This window comes from Anopheles cruzii, chromosome 2, assembly GCF_943734635.1.
Source record: "Anopheles cruzii chromosome 2, idAnoCruzAS_RS32_06, whole genome shotgun sequence".
NCBI lineage: Eukaryota > Metazoa > Arthropoda > Insecta > Diptera > Culicidae > Anopheles > Anopheles cruzii.
Genome location: NC_069144.1, coordinates 29,555,630 through 29,561,629, shown reverse-complemented (window position 1 = coordinate 29,561,629; position 6,000 = coordinate 29,555,630).

Genomic DNA, 6,000 nt, shown 5'->3' with positions numbered 1-6,000 from the left:
ACGAATCCACCGATACACTGTTTAGATAATGATATCTTACGTTATTTAGGAGTCTATAGATTTTGTTTTATATTTTTGACGTCTGTACAAACTGGACAAATATTTGATTGATCGAAATGCGATACTCCAACAGCAACAAGATCTTTACGGTCTTCACCATGTACGGAAGAGGGGTCGGAAACAGATGTCGATGGGTTCAATTAAATCAAAAGCACTTGCTTCAGTACAAAATTATTTTGGACGCGCGGCGAGCGTAACAGCAGTTCCTCCAAAACTAATGTGTTATTGTTTACTGCGTGTCTCCACATTCCAGTGCCAATAAAATTGAATCATAAATCGTTAATTAAAACAATGAATCTTTCATTTGGCTCGGATCCGTGGTTCATAAGAAATACTCGGTCCGGTGATTGACTTACATTGACCTGTTCCCATCAGCGGTAACAGCCGCAGTTTATAATTCTCTTAGTCGCCAGATTCGTTTAATTGTTTAAACCTTTTACTCGGACTTTCTACAACGAAAGCCAGTTAGTTTAAAATTCCCCATTTTTATCCAACACTTGATAATTTTGAGGCGATGGCGGTGGTGGTGATGCCATCGCTATCAACGCCCATCTTCGTTTTGGCCCCGCCGCGCTGCTGTGTTCACACTATTGCACAATCAACTCTCTTCAACGGCAACACAACCAACCAACATCATCGAGTGGCGCGCACCATAAAACCAGCACCAGCACCAACACCAGAACGGGACGTTCAATTATGTATGGTTGTCAAGTTGCGACCCACCACCAGCGGCCAACAACGATCACAATGTGATAACGAACGGCGCCGCCGGCCAGTCTCTTCTCTCGTCGACTTCCCCCGCCGGTGAGACTGCGGGAGGAACTCAGTACGACGACACGCATGAACCTTTTTTTGACCATCCCAACGCCCAACGTACGTTTCCTTTCAGCTTGCAGCGTTCGTTGTCCAGGGTGCTTGAAGGGGAAATGATTACAAAACAAAAATATTCCACTGAGTGAGGAGGAAAAAACGGGAACAAAACAGTCAATGCCACCAACCACCATGAGGCATGATGTCATCTAAGCGATCTGATATGCTCCCCAGTTGGCGGGCACCATCCGGTCAGTTGAGTAGCTTAAATTCTTGGAATCAAATTAATGGGCCACCGGGCAGCAGTTCGATGCAGTTTTCGCATCTTCGCAACAGGGTGGCATAAAAGTATCGGCCCTCTGAATGGCCGCTGAAGAAAACCTTTTTTTAAACTCACTGCACTGTGACGATAACGGAAAGGCGTTTAGGCAAACAATCAAGCGCATAAATCCAATCACCACCAGCCACACCCTACACAAATACCACGATGGAACCGAGCGACCGACCGACCGACCGACTGACGTGTGTGTTGTTTGCTGTCATTGTTGGACGACCTTTAACACTGATCTGCCTGTACTCTCCTCCCATCGGTCGCCCACCGCTCCCCCCTAAAAAGGGGGGTCAATGCTGGACCTCCACTAAATTTGAGCAAACGATCATCGCAAACGGCACGACCGTTTCGTGTTTATCCGCCACTTTTGTGTGGCCTTGTGTCCAAAGCTGTGAGCTTTACCACGGTGGTGATTCCAAACCACAGTAGGATTCCCAACAACTTCGATGTTTTGTTAAAACAGGTTTCGTAATTTTTGTTATCGACAAAGCGCAACAAAATCGCTGCCGAAGGCGACCTGAGTGATAAAATCCACTCAACTCAGTCATGTGAACATACTGCCGCCCCAAACACTGGTCAGGTGATGGGCTTCGGAAAGGCGAGGGACACAGGCGAGCACGGATTTATCGGCAACGATAACTCAAATGACGTCGCCGCCACCACACACAGCTAGGCAGGCTGTACCCCTTGAGAGCGGTCCGCCCAAACACGGCACCACGGCTTCGAGAGTTGTAGCGAAACATTTTCTCCATTAAAGGGACGATACTTTAATGGTAGCGCTGCTGCCCTCCGCCGGTCATAGGCAGATGCAGACTGCAGAGAACTCGTGGCATGCGAAAAGGACCAAAGGACGTCGGTGTAGTATGTGGGGCAGTACGTCAACCTTTGCGTCCTGTCCTTTGGATGAATCACACTGGGTTGATCAAGCAACGGGCAGCGGTTTGCAAGCGATGATCTCAGCGGCAAAAATGGACAGTGTTTCGTCGTACTCATGTCAACACGCCTCAATATCCTACGGGTTGATGAAACAGAACTATTTTGTATAATGTAAGCGGATGACGGACGGCATGACTTAATGTGTAGAACTGATCTTGGAGAACAGAATGAGCGAAGGAAGTTAATCAACATTTAATGGACAATGAACAACCGGAACAGTAAAAACAAGATTTCCAAACAGCTTCTCTAACAAATTTGAGTTGTTTCCTCTCTCTCACACACACACTGTCTCTCTGAGGCACATAAACTGTCTCATGTGTTGTTTTTTACTCCCTTTCACCGTTTAAATTTCATGGCCGTGTGCGCGGCTCGCGGCACGATTGGCCCGCGTTCATCCTAGAGACCGTGGTCCGGGAACGGGAGAGGTCTACCCCAGGAAAATAGAGGAGGAAAGGAAGGAAGGAACATGGCGATAGATGCCGGCAATGCAGCAGCAGCCGCAGCAGCAACAACAACACAAACATCTTCGCCGGCTCCGCTGGTGCTGCCGCGGCACTTCGTGCGAGTCGACGACGACGGGTCCGGACCTATTTTTAGGCCATGACTAAATCGGTGTTGAATTCAACTAACACCCGCCCCTCCCCGGGGGGGGCTGGGGGAAGTTCGGTTGGCTCGGGCAGGCAACGGCGATGCTTGGCACAGGTTTTTGATTATAAATCCGTTCCGTGGCATCATCGTCCGCAAGGCAAGCAAGGTGGAAGGATGAGAAGGTGGGCAACTGCAGCAGTGCACAGCGCAGTAGCGCAATGGTGCAATGGAGATGCGGACCGCTACTACGGACCGCACCTCGGGGGGGCCGGTGGTGAACTAGCTCACTTTATTTACCAGAGTGTCGATCGGCTTGTCGCTGCTCCCGAAAGGAAGCCCCCCGAAATGGGTGACGGGTGAATTTGTAACCCCACAACACCGTGGTAACTCAATCCCAGGGACGGAAAGAATTGCGCTACGCTACCGGCGATCCGGAGACGCCTTTCATTGGGTGTGTGAATTAATTTCTGCGATTTTTATTCGAAGTTTGTGGCCTAACTACAGCAATGACTACCTTAATGAAAGTATTATCCGTCGTTAGCTACTACTTTCTGCCATCTTTTAGGTAGTTCCTCGATTCCGTGTTGATAGAACTTCTTATCTTTAGGAGCGATCCAATCAGATGCTTACAAATCGTTACTTATGTAACGGAACAAATAGTAGTCCGAAAGAGCAAAATCTGGTAAATACAGCGGGGAGGTTAACAGTTCCCATCCGACATTTTCGAGATAGGTTTTGACCGGTTTTGCGATGTGGGGTCGAGCGTTGTCATTTTGAAAAATCAGCTTATCATGTTTTTTTCTCCCATTCTCGTCGTTTTATGACACAAGCTTTGGTTCAAATGCATTAATCGTAGTCGATGGGATTGTCCTTCAATAATTCCATTAGGTTCCGAAAGCTCATAGTGCACCACACCTTTCATATCCCACCATATGCGCAGCATAATTGCTGCAAAGTGAAAATTTCGATTTGGTTGCGATGAAACTGGTTCAACAGGATGTATCCAGGGATTTTTGTGGTAGGGATTCTCGTAATACATCCACTTTTTATCACCAGTGACGATTCGGTACAAGAACCATATTTTTCTTCCTTCAATGTCTCTTTTTCAATTCATGTGGAACCCTTAAGGCATTTTTCTAATCATTCTCACGGCACTCAAGCGATGGGAAACTGTCGTGTGGTCAACTCCTAACATTTCTGCAAGTTCTTTTTGCATTCCGATCGAGCAATGCTACCAATTCTTCACCATCCTTTTTTGACTGTCCAGGTCGCTCTTGGTCTTGCAAGCCAAAATCACCCCTTTTTAAGCCTGCAAACCATATCCGACACGTTCTGTCAGTAAGAGCAAGACACCATAAACTTCCATTAACATTTGATGACTTTCGGTAGCAGTTTTCTTCGTATTGAAGTAATGAAAAAGTACTCCCCGCAAAAACGCTTTACCAGGAACAAACCTTGACATGTTCAAATGCTTAAAACAAGTGTTGTTTACACTTTGACCAAACAATCTATGCCGCGTTAGATGCGTAATTACAGTAGCTACTATTTTCTGCCAACACATATTTCATTTAAAAAAAATTGTTATATTTAGTGAGTAACGCCATCTCTTGTAAAATCGCAAGAATTTATTCGCACACCTAATATATCAAGTGTACGAAAGAGGCGCATCATCGACACCCTTCGCTTCGCAGCGCTCTCATGGTGACGGGCGTAGCCGCCATCAAGTGAATGAAATAATCAACCGTACGTCCCGTCCCGGGGTCAACGTTGGCGAGTAATTTTGCATGCGGCAAGCACGTTGGAGGAAATGACCAAGTAGCGCGGGGGCGTAGTAGTGGCGGCAGAGTGCGGCTAGGAAGATGATGATGATGCACACAGGAAGTGGACTTCTGCTTCGTTGCTCCAGCACCGGTATTGGTTTCGTGTGTGCTGAGGTCAGCATCGCTTGTGTTGCGCATGACCAACCTCCGCTGGGAATTATTTACAAAACAACTGCCACTTGGGGTGTCATCTGAAAAAGATGAGTGTTATTGGAGCGAAAATAGTGTAGATGTGCAGAAAACTGCATCTACACTGTGTTCTCCACACCGAAACGGTCGCGGATTGTAGTGTCCTAGTTATCTGGTTCACGACACGACTACCGTTGGCCACAAACAGTTCCTTGTCCCCGTTTATCCTGCTAATTGAATATACCACCCATTTTCCGATCGCCCCATCCACACACCATATAATCCGATTCCCCGAGACTGCAAAAGGGACTGCCCGCCGTTTGTAGCGAACTGTGTCGTCGTCTCCGGTAAGGTGCGGTCGTCCACCACACCACGGCCCATGGCGGCAGCATAATAGGTCACCCCACCAACAATTAGTAGCGCCCACTTTTGCTGTTAGTATACACACCAAAAGCTCGGCTGCAAGACACAGAAGGTCAACACAGTGGAACGTTGTCGTCGGGAGCGAGGGAGAGAGAGAAGAGGATGTTCAAGCAACGCTTCCAATTACCACACATTTGTTGACAACATGGCGTCATGGCGGAAACGGTCGGTAAACAGAATCGAGGTAATATCATCTTCAAACACTCGTGTTCTGCTGCTCTGGGTGGAGCCGCCGTCGCGAGTTTGAAATCAAAAATCACGCCAGCAACTTTAAGCAACTCTAATTAAGTAAGTAAGTACACTTGAGTAGTATGGTGGGCTTGCCAAATAAAAAGCGAAAGAGTTTACTTATTTGACTGAAGGTGTCATACACAAGGTGTTCCATCACGATCCATACTATTGAAATGTTAAATAACTCCGCCATTTTTCAGTCGATTCTGACAAATCAGTCAAATTCTGAAACTTCAATCTATGCCGTCTTAGTCATGAACCATGAAAACTGTGAAAACTGTGCGTGCTTATTGTTGCCGAATTTCTTCTGAAAACACAAACACAATACAATGAAAAATGCTCAAAAAATGCCCGCTTTTTGTGTGTCTAATGGAAGCGGTCGATATGATCGATATTGTATTTGGAGTGCATTGTTAATAAACGGCATTCTACACCCTAAACAAATCTTGTTCATTTGTCAAAATCGACTGACAAATAGCGGAGTTATTTAACATTTAAATAGTATGGGTCGTGATGGAACACCCTGTACATTTTTTTTCTTCATCTGCCTAGTCAATGCCAATGCAGGAAAAACCAGTTTGATTTCATCGCTGCCCGTTGCATCGCAGCAACCGAGGCGTCGGTGACATCAGCCTACTTTATACACTATCTGCTGCCTCTATACAGGCCCCC